At 41.9% G+C, this 15669-nt stretch overlaps 2 long non-coding RNA genes across 2 annotated transcripts; one reads left to right on the plus strand and one right to left on the minus strand.

The window, feature by feature from the left end:
• Positions 1-722: 722 nt before the first annotated feature.
• On the minus strand, positions 723-6264 carry LOC148655392 (uncharacterized). The gene is made up of 2 exons (XR_015941262.1): positions 6193-6264; positions 723-5872 (listed from the first exon to the last, which is right to left on the minus strand). It is a non-coding gene; the product is annotated as an uncharacterized LOC148655392 (long non-coding RNA).
• Positions 5932-14710, plus strand: LOC148655393 (uncharacterized). The gene is made up of 3 exons (XR_015941261.1): positions 5932-6085; positions 6237-6296; positions 13836-14710. It is a non-coding gene; the product is annotated as an uncharacterized LOC148655393 (long non-coding RNA).
• Positions 14711-15669: the final 959 nt, after the last annotated feature.

The raw sequence follows: 15669 nt of genomic DNA on the forward strand, positions 1-15669 counted from the left end.
TCATCTCTGTGATGTTGCAGTGTTTCACTGGCTAATGAATATCTTAAGGCTAGGTTATTTTCCTTAATTTAATCCTTCAAGTTTTCAAAGTTTCTTAGAGGACATTTATTTTTATATAAAAGTTGTTTCTGACTTTGCGGAGCTCCTCAGAGAGGGATTACTGCTATGTAACTCCAGTATTCCACTTGCATCTTCTAGACACTGTGGGGAAGCGGTAATGAAGCAAACAGTGTTAGAATATAAAGTTAAAAGTGTAGAATTTAAATCAAGGGATGTTAACATTCTCTATTCAGCTCTTATTTAATATATTGTGTCCAATTTTGGTTACCATATTCAAAATAGATAACCCTGCTCTGGAATCAGTCCAGAGAAGAGCAAACAGATGCAGTACATTCTAAAGTTTAATGGAATGGCCCACACTGACAGACTGCAGCACCTGAATCTCCTTGGTCTTGAGCAGAGACGGCTATGCAGTTGACTTTGATCCAGTCAACCCTCTTCAGAATCAACATCTAAACAAGTAACAGTTAAAAGCAAGAACAGGGTGACAAAGGGCAGGGCTTTGAACACAGGCAGGGGAAAACACACTGTAAATGATCAATGCAAAACGGGAAACTAAGCTTGAAGAGGCTACTGATGACAAAGACGCTGGTGTTTCTCTTGACAAGTCATTTACATCTTCTAGACAATGTGGGGAAGCAATTAAACAGGCAAATACAATGTTAAGATAAATAATTAAAATCTTAGATTGTAAATCAAAGGATGTTATGTTACATCAGCAGGAGACGGTTCTTTACACAAAGGGTTGTGGGAGTACAGTTATGTAACATTCTACCCAGACATGTTTTTGAAGGCGATAACCTGGCTCCTTTGAGGAAAGAAGAGATTCTTGACTCTGTTAATTACTTTTGATTAGCAAATAGCTCATCTGCTAAGGTGTCCATGTCCCAGCTTTCAGATGTCATGCAGTATTGTATGGTGACTGGAGCCGAGACAGATTTTAAACTTTGTTTTAAGTTTTAAGAATTTGTTTTTTTCATTTGTAACCATAAGAAAAGTTACAAATGAAAGACCTCTATTCATTCTTGTTTGGTTGTGCGTAGCAAAGTTAACGACATTCATGTTCCTCTGCTGATCGTGAAAAAATCGTTTACCAAAAATTGATCTTGTCAGCCTCTTTGAGGATTTTGAAAGACTGTGTCAGCTGCCCTTGAAGTCTTTTCTGTTCAAGACTAAAGGAGTTCAGTTTAAGGAAGACCAACCAGGCGAATTATGCAGCATACTGGAACAGGCCAGCAGGTTAAAAACTGATTTGAGAGCAGGAATGCCCTTTCAGTAACATTGTGACAAAAACTGCATACTGTAGCATTATAAATGAGGCCTTACTAATGCAACAAATGCAAACTTTTACATCCCACACTATTAACTATACATTCTAATGGGTAAACTTTTACCATCATCATCCTTGAGGCATCTCCATTATGATGAGAACATAACAGATACAGTAGATGTACTGTATACACAATTGTGTGCAGTCCTGGACAGTACAGCACTGCATATGTACTGTAGGAGTGTTTTTTTTAAATAGACTCGTATAAATGCTTCAGCGTGGTAAACGAGTTTCATGTTTTTTTTGCAATGTGGTGATACCTTTACTTGTTCCTTGTGTTTTGAAATGAAGACTTTTCATTTGTTTTGGAGCAAGAAAAACAGAAACCTTTTGTCTAACATGTTTTCATGCTGGGTTAGAAATATCCTGAAGCCTGAGGATGTTTTCCTGCCTTTAAAAAACATCCTAATGTTAATTTGGACCTTTGTACAGTATATAGAATTTATTGCAACTTTCCTCAACATGCGAAGGATGTTAGATCAGGAAGGAGGGTTGTTCAGCATTCAGTTATTCTCCAACAAGATGGCTAGGTAAGATCCATCTTTTCTAAATCCATTTAGACTGCTTCATAAGATAATACTTCCATACACATAATCCTATAGTTTAGTTCTTATAATCATTTCCATTACCTCATACATTACAGAGGTCAGACTTATTGGTCTATAATTATTTGATTTTTAATGAATTACAGTATTTGGTTTAACAAAAATGAAAAATATACAGTACTTTTCAAAGCACACCGCAATATGATCACAGTTCCTTAATGAGAACTCTCGCTACTGTTTGCTTGAAAATAATAATAATAATAATAATAATAATAATAATAATAATAATGATTGCTTACACTTATATAGCGCTTTTCTGGACACCACTCAAAGTGCTTTACAGGTAATGGGGATCCCCTCCACCATCACCAGTGTGCAGCCCCACCTGGATGATGCGATGGCAGCTATAGTGCGCCAGAACGCTCCCCACACACCAGCTCTCAGTGGGGAGGAGAGCAGAGTAATGAAGCCAGTTCATAGATCAAAGACCAGATCAAATTCAAAGACCAGATCTAAAGGCTTTTCCTCCTGAAGGTGCTCCGACAGACAGGGTAAGAAAGCTGTCATTAACCATGTCTATCATTCCACTTTGTGCCGAGGCATGTGCTTATGTAGATGCAATTACATTAGAAGGGAAATGTTTTACATGTGGTCAGCAATAACAGTAAAATATTATTTAGAATTCTAAACATTTATTTTATATGTCTGATTTTGAAAACCTAAGATATGAAGACATTCATGCAGCTTGAATTTGAAATGTGCTTTATATACTGTGAAAAAATATGGGAAATGGTTGTAGAGGGTTGTATTAATATATAATGTTATATATAATTATTATTTTGTACACACAGTTGCTATCCTGCTACTTTCACAATATAAATTCTGTAATCTCGGCAATGGAGACCAAATGAAAAACGACATTTCCAAGCTACCAACAGTTTACTAAGGCCAAAGAGATGATTGCTAATAGTTCATTAAGAAGACAGTTGATTAAGCACAGGTGTCGGCAATAATGGCCTGTTTTCAAGTTACAGTACAAACTTGAAACAAACAGAAATACTGTAGGTGTCTCTTTTTGTACAGATCAGATTGTTTGACTCATGCTGGTTTGGACAAGTGATGATCAGGTGAAGAGTTCTTGTAGAAAGTATTGTTGATTCATCAGAAGTGGGTGAGTGGATGAACCAACCAATTTTCCAGAGAGGCAGGTGAAACAGCTTTTCTTTATCGGTATGAATTGATAAGTGCGGGTTAGTTTGGGGCTCTGTTAAGCACAGAGGAAAATGGGATAAATGTAAAACCAATAGCTTTGGTGAGTAATGACTTGAATATGCTTCAAAAGTCAAAAGATCAAAAAGCGGAGGTGAGCAGGTGACCAAGGTGTCATAATAATGTAAATAAAAAGAATTCCTTACACTTATATATTCTCTTCTCTGGACAGTCCACTCAAAGCTCTTTACAGGTCACGGGGATCTCCTCCACCACCACCGGTGTGCAGCCCCACCTGGATGATACAACAGCAGCCAGAGTGCACCAGTACACTCCCCACACACCAGCTCTCAGTGGGGAGGAGAGCAGAGTGATGAAGCCAGTTCAGAGATGGGGATTATTAGTAGGCCATGATTGGCAAAGTCCAGGGGGAAATTTGGCCAGGACACTGGGATTACACCCCTACACTTTTTGAGAAACACCCTGGGATTTTTAATGACCACAGAGAGTCAGGACCTCGGTTTTACATCTCATCCGAAGGACGGCACCTGTCTAGTGTCCCCATCACTTTCCTGGGGCATTAGTACTGCAGGGTGAGCACCCCCTACTGGTACCTCTAATACCATTTCCAGCAGCAGCCTTAGTTTTCCCAGGAGGTCTCCCATCCAGGTACTGACCAGGCTCACACCTGCCAAGCTTGAATGGGTTGCCCATTGTGAGCTACAGGATGGCTGCTGGTGGATATGTACTAGAGGCTTGAAATCTTCTAATGTCTTCTTTAGCCCTAGAAGCATTCACCTTCTTGTAAAACTTTCTCTTATGATTTTTGTTTAAGCTGCACATCAGTTTCAAAAGTTAAAGCACTTTTGGAAGGGCGCACAGATGCTGCAAAGCAGTTGATGTCATTATACACCCCTCTTACTAACTGTGCTGTTCACTCCTCTGGGCTCAATGTGAGCCTGAGAAGCTCATCTACCACATAGTGGTCTTATCTTCTGCCACTACATCTGTGCAAGCTAACTTCTCTGTAGGTCACCTTTGGTGGAGGTAATGTATGAAACAATAATAAACCCTTTATACTCTAATCCAAAGTTGGTGATTCATCAGGCACTGTAAATTCAGTTTGCAAATACACTACAAATGATGTTTTGCTAATAAATCTGTCAGTTATTTTTAATATTGTTACAAAAAATCTTCACAAAGTAGGAGTTCATAAGAATGTTGGAGTGAGTCAGGATAAGAGTGCCGAACACTAAAACAATAAAAAGAAAAGCAGGTCTGTATTCCAGCTTGGCAGTTGCATACTGTACTTTTCTCATATAGAATGCACATCTTTTTCAATAAAACCAAATGGAGTCAGCATATGAGGGCGGTAGAGGAGGGATTATCATGTCCATTAAAAAACGAATGAATACAACCCCAGTCTGGTACACCAGATAAACTTTAATGGACTACCAAACACATAATCCCTCATTTGTCTATTCTCTGTGTCTGAGTGACAAGGGGAGTCAGGGGACAGTCTGGCTTTATTGAGGAGTTAGAGAAATTAAGCTGATGAGCTTTTCTAGGCTGCAGGGCATTTAGGGTACTGAGACAAAGCAAGGTACTGAAGTACTGGGACAAGGTCAAGGTACCGAGGGCCAGTGACAAGTTAAGGCTAGTGTGATGAGGCAATCTTGTTTTCTAAACTAGAGTGGAAGGGGAAAGAAACCGGAATAAATGTGCAAGGAGGAGACACAAAGAGTGGAGTCAGAAAGAGAATACAAGGGAAAAGAGAAACGTTAGAGGACCAGGTGGTTAAATGCTTCTACAAGAATGTTAGGGATATCTGGGACAAAATGCAAGAAGCTACTGAAGCTACTGTTTTAGCGGATACACAGCATTCTCAAGATACAGGAAGGCTGAGAAAGGGAGAGGTGTAGCACTATCTAGCAAAAATAGCATTCAGGCAGAGGAACGTATTTCTGTCTGAATCCAGGATCTGAAAATATATACAGACAAAACATTGAAAAGGCATACTGATAGTGGTATGCTAAAGACTACAGTTACATTGCATGCTATACTATACAGTTCGGCTGCACCCATATACAGTATACGAAAATCAGGAATGTTTGCGTAAAAGAAAGGTGTGGTTATCAGGGGGCATTTTAGTGTTCCTCACATAGTCTGGGAAGCCCATTAGAGACAGCAGCTGAAGCAGAAAGGGTTGACAAGGCTTGCCTGGACTGATGTCATTCACAGTGAGACGATCAGGGAACTGTGATCGTGTTACGATATGCTCTGAAGTATATTACATACGTAGGGGTAGGGTGCTGACAAAAACACAGCCGTAACAACAAAAAAAATAAAGCTCCTTTTACTTGCAAGGTGCTAGAGATGAACCCAACCCCCCCCAAACACACATGAGAGCAAAAGTTAGCAGGTCTACCTGCACAGCTTGTGCCCTCTCTGGAAACAACCAGGCAGCTAAGCGGCATAGCAGCTTCGTGATGAAGTCTCCCCCTTAGACCAAAGTCTCTCCTCAGGAAGCCTCAGCTTGGGTCAGGGCTTTTATTATTATTATGTTGTTGTTGTTGTTGTTGTTGTTGTTTGTCCTCTCACACTCTTTTCAGATGCAGCCCCTAACAGAGGCTCCGGTATCTCCCCAGCCTGCCGAGGTCAACAGCTCCACCGCAAGCTTCCACTTCCCGGTTTCAGTGCCAGTTCCTCCAGTTGGTCCCACTGGCTTCTGGGAAATGGGATTGTGACTGGAGACTCACGTTTCCAGCGCACCTGGCACTCGTGAGCTATCCACACGTACGCGCACACACACACAGACATACGCAAACATTTCACTATCTTGAACAAAGGTATCTAAAACTGGTTTAAAACGTGAACAAATTTGTCCTAGTCTGGAATTCCGGGGATAGCGTTGCGTGCTCTGTGGCGCACACAGAGAAAAGTAAGGTTGTTTACGTATAGTCAAAACTAAACATTAACTCAAACCAAACACGCGGTTTTCTTTGATTTGTAAGTGAAATGAACTAAATTGGTGTTTTAAATAAATACCTTGTTTTGTTTTTTCACCGGCAAAACATTTTCTGCTGCCTCAGGTGTGTCTGGTCCAGGGTTGCGCAGGCATGGATCGATTTATAAGAAGATACCATTAAGAGGTAATATTTTCTTAACATTTTTATGTACATAAAAGGAGTAATGACATTTTATTTTTGTGAATAATATGTTAATTGTTTAATTGTGTCTGTACTGGAGAAAGGTGTATATCAGAATTCTGATTATTATTTTGTAGAATTCGTTTTTGCTTTATAGTGGAATATTCTAGGGGGAGGGGTTTAACTTAGAAAAGGAGGAGAAAGGAGGAAGTTGATAGTAGTGTAGAGTAGAAGCTGTCTGCAGCGGTCTGTTTGTTTAAATCAATTAATGAATATATTCTTGTTCTAGAGTCTTGTGTTTTTTTTCCCCCTTGGTCAGTTTGTATTTTTCACTTTGGTGTTTGGGTGTGGACTTTGGGAACACAGTTCCTCACAATAAACACCATTGCACTTCTTTGCAATTGTGGCTGTGCCTTCATCATTGCTGCATTCCATCTACACCTCTAAGCTTCTGAAGGACAAGACTGTGACAGTGATTAAGACGAGCCTCCATATATATATATATATGTTGGAGATGAATGCGAAGGGAGGTGTCTGAGTCTGGTTTATGTAGCTTGTTTCGTAATGATGGTGATTAGGAGCAGCTGTGTGAGATTGACTTGTCATTGTTGTCCCTCCCCAACTTCAGTTAATAACTTCCATTTCAAGCTTCCAGGAAATGACATCAGCGATGATTGCAAATTAGGGCCTCTGAGAGATAAGAGGACTCAGACACTGTCCTTTCCTCCTGATGTTTCATTGTGAAGTCCATTAAACAGACATTTTTATCCAAAGCTCCTTACATTTCTACAAACGGGCATTTTTCGGATTTGAGCCCACTTATTCCAGTTTTCAGCCAAGAGCCTAGCCACTCCTCCACATTGCTGGCTTAGAGTTGATCATGTTCGACAGGTGGAAATCATCCAGGTGCACAGGCCTTTTGTATATTACACCTGTATAGGAGTGTCAGTAATTATTAATCAGTTTTTTCACAGCTCTGACAAAGCATGGATTGTTGATAGAGTTAATTCTCCTTTTGGATCACCCAGTATATTTTGCAATTATACCACATCTGGCCATCAGGCCAGTAGCTAACCTCATTATCACACATTGCCATAGGAGAAAAGTAATGTCAGCACCAGTATTTGCACATTATAACACCAATTAGCGCTTAGTAAGCACCATAGTAACAGGCTGTTTTCAATATCATTAGCCTCCCTCAGTCAGGGTTTGAAGCTCCTGCAAGTCTGGCTCTGTGCTTTGTGTCCCCTCAGGAGATATTCAGGTAAGCAAACGAGTGTGCCCAGGGGAAGTGGAATTTAAGCTCTAAAGAAAAAAATGACATTTCAATTGAAAGCTGTTAAACGTGCATTCTTAAAGGCAAATCTTCTGTACTCTCCTCAAAAACATTCCAGAGCTAGAACACACACCACAAGTGCAAACGCACCAATCCAGACAGGAATACGTTGGGATCGTGGTGGAACGATTCCACGATACAGGTAAATACACACCTGGTCACTGTGTGTTCTTCTTCCTAATGCTGTGAGAAGGCAGGGGCCATAAGAGGAGTCCAGCTCCGCCCAGGCTGACATCAGTCAATCCCTGCGACAAAGATGTGTATCAACCTGTTGTTGATAAATCCATCACTGATTCACTCAGCTCCCACTGAGGGACCCTAGACTACACTAAGCAATGGAGAAATGGTCATACATATTAATTGGTGTGACCTTGACACTCACACTTTCCTTCACAATACATTTAAACAACACATAACGAGGGACATGCAGTAGATATCAATTTTACTTTCTTACAATCCTGGGCTTCTCAGTTTTTATAACTCATCTATGAATGGAAATTTGAGTACTTCATGCCGTAAAACCATAAAGGAAAGACAATCTGAAACTCTCAAACACAGCCTCCTGGAAGCCTGGTGATGGAAATATACAGTTTTTTTAAAAAAAGAACAAGGCAGGAGCTAAAGGTGATTGGGAAATCTTGCTTTCATGACCGTGAAAACGGCACTACTACTGTTTACAAAGAAAGCTCTCAATGTTCTCCACAAAGCCTGGATAGGGCTGCAATCTGGCAGTATCTTTTACTGCTATGAGCAATTCAGCTGACAATCCCATTGTACTGCTGTGCACATACTTAACACCTTTAGCCCAGAACTTCCCTACAAAGGCCCATCCTTCACGGACCTCTCCTGAACTGAGGCAAAGCATTCTGCTCAGTGAAGAGGACCATGACTTGAACTGCTTTCTGCTACTGGACTTCCAGAAGTTTGGCGAGATCCTAATGAATGATGTGACTCGTGCAGCTGGGGGAATGGCAGCCCAGCTGTGAGGGTAAGGCCGCCCGGACCCCCCTCACTATTGCAAGGAATGAGCTGGGGAGCTGCTGCAGGGGTGTAGATGGAGAGGTGTGAGGGATGTGAGAAAGATACCTGAAGGGTCCTGGGTGCGACAGTTATGTACGTACAGTAGACGTAGTAGCAGAAGAATGTGAGAATAAGATCTAATCTCCTTCCCAAAGGTCTGTTATAAAGCTCCAGAGGACAACTACTATGGACTATGAAAGGCCCACACAGGCACTCATGTAAATGGGATGGAACACAGGTTCCCAAGCCTGGTTCTGGGGACCTCCCATACCTTCAGGATTTCATCCCAGCTGGGATATCGACTTACTGTAAATGACTCCTTAACTGAACCAACAAGTCACTTGGGCGGAATCTTTTGCAAGTTTTATCTACTACTCAAAAGTTGGAGACTTTAAAGTCACTGAAGAAAAACACACAATAGTCAAAAGGTTAGCCTGCTAGATGTTTAGGAAGTGAAAATGATTCACGAGATCAAACTTGCTCAGCAAGTGCAGGGGTTTCCTGGGCAGGGATTGGGAGCCCCTGTGCGGAACATGTCTCACAAGTAGTGCCAGAGCTTAGAGAAAGCTGCCAGCCTTAAAGATGTTTAAATAGAAGGCTCTGATGTAGAAATGTGCATTTGAAACAGATTAATTTAAATGCAGATTAATGGCACTTGCTATACAGCTCCACTGTCCTGTCAGAATACAGGCAAGGTTGAATTTAAAGTACTCTAATAATATTTCTGTGTTGTGGATGATGCAAGGACAACAACAAGAAGTGTGTCACTAATAAGGGCGGCTGTTGCTTTGAGTGGCCGTTTGTGGATGAGGCATCTGGAGAGATTAAGCTCGGAAAGAGAAATAGATGCAGGCATTTGCAAGTTGGTTAAGTGCATGGATTCGCACAAGGGGCAGCAGAGTGATCAGTTTAAAGGGTTGTGCTTGCAGCCTCTAAGTTGTGTTGGAGAAATCACACAGGATCTCAAGGTTGCTGCTGTGTCAGAGGCGCTGGCATTGGTTATTAGGGAGCATCCATGGCCAAACGGGATCAGCGGCGCACGTGAAAAGCATTACAGATTATGAAAGATGAAGGAGAGGAGAGACCAGGGCATGGCTTTGTCTCCCTCTCCAAAGACGTAGGTTACGGTTTGTGCTGATATCAGAGAGGGTTTAGGTACTGAGGCTTCTAGACGGTGGCAGACTAGGGGCAGGGAGACAGCAGCTCCATGTCAGGCATAACTCCCCTGTTCCAAAGAGAGACGGTAGGCAGGGAGCACTGCTGGGATATGGAGTTGAGGAAGAGATAGCTCCCAGACTGCTGCTTACGGAGAGGGAATCCCTGTCTCAGTGCGGGAACTGAGAAAATCTCTCGGGGAGAAGAAGGTTGGTTACCGATCATTGCGAAAGGTGCTGCGCAGAGAGAAAACACAGGGGTAGAGAGAAACAAAACTTCCCCTAGAGCCTTCACTTCTGGAGACTTTGGATCGTACAGTTTGGCAGTGAAAGCGTGAAACATTGAGAGGAGAAAGTCCAGGGGCAGGCCAGCTAAAACACCACCTAATAGTTTTGAAGCTGGGAGATCTGTCAGTATGACCAGTGGAAGGTTTGCTCAGTGCCCACACTGGTGAGGAACAGGGGCCTTGGTTCAAGGTGGGATTACTTTGATATCGCCGACATAATAAGACTGTGCTGTGTGTGCACTTTTCACCCGCGCCAGTTGAAGCACAGAGGAGCAGAGCGAAGAGTGCGATTGGAAAGTCAGCTGGTAAGAACATTAACAATTCCCTTGCCCACTGAACCACACACAGTAAAAATAGAGAGTAAAATAATTAAGGACAAGCTGACAAAAATCCCATTTGGGCTCCAACTTCCCCCCTCCCCCTTCCCCCACAGCTGTGAACATTTTTGTTCATAAGCCCTGGAGGTCTCCAATGTGCATGCTAATGACATTTTAAGTCCCTTCTACTCATTTGGAAGATCTTTAAGGTCTTTCATTCCCTGAGTTTCAAAACGCCCGTAGGTACACAGTGCTGTGTTCAGAATAGATGATGCTACTCTGCAGCAGTGGGAAATGTAGACTTCAGGTGGCAGCCATGTAAATTAGGAACAGCGGGCACATGATCTTCAGTACCTGTTGTAAGAAGAGCTGATAACTAATCAAGCCAATTAGCTCAACATCAGTTGCTGGAGGTGAAAAAGCCTGCCATTATAAGCATAAATATGACTGAATTATTTATATACAGTTGTGGGAGACAGGAAAGCATACTGTTTGAGCCTCCTCCTCCACGAAAACATGAAAACAATGTTTCCAAGCTTGCATCCCCTCACCTGTTTTCACTGTCATTAATATTTCAGTGTAAAAAATTAGTTTCTGGGTTTTCTCAAGCAATATTGGGTTCCTTTCTAGTTTGCTTTGGGTGCAGTGACATTTGAAGAAGCGAGGAATTAGGAGATCTGACTCCACACACTGCTCTGACACAGAAATCTGACTCCACACACTGCTCTGACACAGAGATCTGACTCCACACACTGCTCTGACACAGAAATCTGACTCCACACACTGCTCTGACTCAGAGATCTGACTCCACACACTGCTCTGACACGGAGATCTGACTCCACACACTGCTCTGACACGGAGATCTGACTCCACACACTACTCTGACACTGAGATCTGACTCCACACACTGCTCTGATACGGAGATCTGACTCCACTCACTGCTCTGACACGGAGATCTGACTCCACACTCTGCTCTGACACGGAGATCTGACTCCACACTCTGCTCTGACACGGAGATCTGACTCCACACTCTGCTCTGACACGGAGATCTGACTCCACACACTGCTCTAACAGACAGATCGGACTCCACACACTACTCTGACACAGAGATCTGACTCCACACATTGCTCTGACATAGAGATCTAACTCCACACACTACTCCAACACAGAGATCTGACTCCACACACTGCTCTGACACAGATATCTGACTCCACACACTGCTCTGACACGGAGATCTGACTCCACACACTGCTCTGACACGGAGATCTGACTCCACACACTGCTCTGACAGAGATCTGACTCCACACACTGCTCTGACACGGAGATCTGACTCCACACACTGCTCTGACAGAGATCTGACTCCACACACTGCTCTGACACGGAGATCTGACTCCACACACTGCTCTGACACGGAGATCTGACTCCACACACTGCTCTGACACGGAGATCTGACTCCACACACTGCTCTGACACGGAGATCTGACTCCACACACTGCTCTGACACAGAGATCTGACTCCACTCACTGCTCTGTCACAGAGATCTGACTCCACACACTGCTCTGACACGGAGATCTGACTCCACACACTGCTCTGACACGGAGATCTGACTCCACACACTGCTCTGACAGACAGATCGGACTCCACACACTACTCTGACACAGAGATCTGACTCCACACATTGCTCTGACATAGAGATCTAACTCCACACACTACTCCAACACAGAGATCTGACTCCACACACTGCTCTGACACAGATATCTGACTCCACTCACTGCTCTGCCACAGATATCTGACTTCACTCACTGCTCTGACACAGAGATCTGACTCCACACATTGCTCCAACATAGAGAACACAGAGTACTGAAGGAAACCAGCTTTAAGAAAGGATAGAAAGCACACACACAAATGAAATAAAAAGACAGAGAAAGTGTAAGACAAAGAGAAATGAGATTTGATTGGACTGTGAGAGAGATATTTCTTTCAGCAGACTAAGAAACCAGAATCTATCCAGGTAATCTTAGCACTGGAAGAGTACTGCATTCTTCGGAGAGGTGCATGTTAATATTATACTGTATTGTTGGAATAATTGCACAATCTACAGACTAAAAGACTTCTCTCATTACTTAAATGTTCAATATTGTGGAATGGGGAAATAAGTTCTTGTTCATTTAACACTTTTTTAGAGTGATTTAGTGATTTATGATCCCTCTCTTCCCCTTTAAAGTGTTTTGTGTCTCTGTTAAAGGGATAGAAATCTATGTTTTCTATGTTTGTTGAAGATAAGACTACAGTGACTCACAAATGTGTACATATCTTTATAGAGTGGAGTCTTATTGGGGAAAAATGCGTGTCTTACGTTTCTAGCTGATTTGGGGAAGTTATGAACACACGCTACTGTGATACTGTACATTGTGTTGAGAATATCCTGTATAATAAGAGCATGACAAGTTGTTTATTAATTGATTTTGCTTGACTATAAATATTCCAAGATTGTGCTGTGTTAATGAGTGTTGAAAAATCTCTGAGATCAACTGATGTTTTACATTTTAAAATCCAATTAACAAAAGTGGATTTATGCAGTGAAAGTAATACTATCTTTCTTAAAGCAATCTTATTTTTCATACTGAAGAAGTCTCTGTTAAACTGTGTCCAAAAATGTCTACAATGTTCTGCTCTACATTTCAGTCTGTAAGCTGATATAGACATATATACACTTTTCTTCATTGAATACACCAAAACACAAATACTGTAGTTCTCCCAGGTCAGCTTTAATAAATAAAACATATTTTTAGACTAGCTACACTTTATTCATTTTATTTTAGTTATTATACACACACTCTAGTAAGAAATGGGCGATGGCATTTTTCCTGTCATGTCATAACAAGCAATTTATCAGGTATCGCAGCTGTTTCACGAGTTTCCATTGGCGTTGCTGAATTCTGCATTCCACGGCCATCTGGAGCTTGCTTTTTTTGTGGAACAGCTCCATAACAGTTATCTACAGATAGATAGATAAGACTTTATTGATCCTGAAGGGAAATTGATGTGTTACAGCAGTCCAGCCCAAGACAAGCCAAAAAACAGAATAGACGAAAAATTAGAATACGTACAGTAATACGAAATAAATATAAAATAAAAATAAATACATAGGTGTGTGCAAAATTTGCTCATAGTCACTGTAAACACAATAAAATATGTGCAAAAATGTGCATAGGTATATACAAGTATAGGTATATACTTGAAAACCATCCCCCAGATGGTGCTCATCCTGACCTGCTTTCTGACATGAAAGGCTCTCACATTCTGCTCATTCTCGATTGCACTCAGAATTCGCATGTTCTGGTCATCTGGTTATGGATACAATCCTGTTGTTGTGGGGTTGGGTTTAACCCCCCTGTTTAGAGTGTATTTCTTTCCTCTCATCCTAGGGTTTGTTTTGGCATCGTTTGTCGCAGACAGTGATCTTGAGTCTGCAATTCCTGAATCAGTTCTGGAAAATGGCTTTGTTGAGGGTGGCTCTTCTCCTGGATAGAAAAGCCTTTCAGACGGACTCCCTGGTTGCCGCCCAGTTCCCTGCATCACTGTCTACAAAATCTTTCATCTGCAGCTCAGAACAACTTTTAGAATTGTAAAATAAGTAACTACGTACAGTATGAAGAATTCTTCACTGTAATTACTATTAAAGAGGCAGTCATAGTGTCAGAAATATGTAACTAAATCTGAATGATTGTAAAATATACAGTTTTATTCTCTGCTTCACGGTAAAAAAGTGGTTAGATGTAAAATATGACTTTTATCTGATAATTAACATGACAAATGCAAGTTTTATACTGCTTAAACTAATAGGGTCTTTTTAATCAACTACTTAATAAAAGGGTGAAAGTTTCTGTTTTCTGCATTCCATTTAAAATACTATATTCTAAGTTTGATTGATTACATAGTAACTTTTAAATACTAGAAAATACATTTTTACAGTACCCATGCTGTTGTTTATTTTCAATAGAGTACTTCAGTAGGGTGCTTTATGCTAAGATAAAAAAAAAAATCAAACTAGTTTCCAAATTCAGCTCATCGTGAGCGCAATTTTTATATTGTGTACCTTGTTTCCTTGATTATATTCACCTGCCAAGAGGCTGTGTTATGGTTTTCAGTTTGCTTGGTTTTGCTAGCGTGCGGTGTTTGAAGAACACAAGGAAGAAAGGATGGAAACCAGAGGAGACCATGCAGTCCATCTGGCTAATTTGGTATCCTGCATTGTAATTAATAGGAATGCAAAGATTATTAAATAAAAGATTTAGAATCAGATTGCATATTTTTTTGTGGATATCTTACTTTTAGCCATTACATAAACTTTGGAGGGGCAGTACAGTGGCGCGGTGGTGCCTCGCAGAGCTGGGGCCCTGGGTTCATTTCCTGGGGTGCTGTCTGTGTGGAGTTTGTATGTTCTCTCTGTGATCACATGAGTTTCTTCTAGATGCTCTGGTTCCCGCAGTGCATAGCCATACTGGTAGGTTAATTAGCTTCTGGGACGACTGGCCCTAGTATGGTTGTCCTGCGATGGACTGGTGTCCCAGTCCAGGGTGTATCCTGCCTTGTGCTCAATGCCTGAGGGGATAGGCTCCAGCTCTCTGTGACCCTGTACTGGATATAGCAGGTAGATAATGGATGGAATTTAAAGTGTGAAATTTTAGGGATGTTTGGGTCAAATCTTGCATTGCAGCAGTAAGATTTTAACATTGTGTACACGTTGGGTCACCATGTTAGGAGAATTATATTGCTGCTCTGGAAACAGTCCAGAAAAAAAATCAGGTACATTCCTGGGAATAAATGAGGTGAATTCAGACAGAGCAAAGTCCTGGCTCTGGGGCACTGGGCATGCTTGAATCCAGCTCCAACTGCCACGGGCCTGAATCCAGCTGACTCCAGCTCTAAGGCACTGTCGCGGGCCTGAATCCAGCTGACTCCAGCTCTAAGGCACTGCCACGGGCCTGAATCTAACTGACTCCAGCTCTAAGGCACTGCTGCGGGCCTGAATCTAACTGACTCCAGCTCTAAGGCACTGCCATGGGCTTGAATCCAGCTGACTCCAGCTCTAAGACACTGCCACGGGCTTGAATGCAGCTTCACTCTGACTCTACGGCTTCAGCTCGGAAGCAGCAGCAGAGTGCAGATAAAAAAGCTCAAGACCTCCGCTCCAGATAGGAGACAGGTGCCTGCTTATTTTAGTTCATCTGTGCAGTTTCAGAGCAGCGAGATTTCCTG

This window comes from Lepisosteus platostomus, chromosome 9 (assembly GCF_059453375.1).
Source record: "Lepisosteus platostomus isolate fLepPlt1 chromosome 9, fLepPlt1.hap1, whole genome shotgun sequence".
Classification (NCBI taxonomy): domain Eukaryota; kingdom Metazoa; phylum Chordata; class Actinopteri; order Semionotiformes; family Lepisosteidae; genus Lepisosteus; species Lepisosteus platostomus.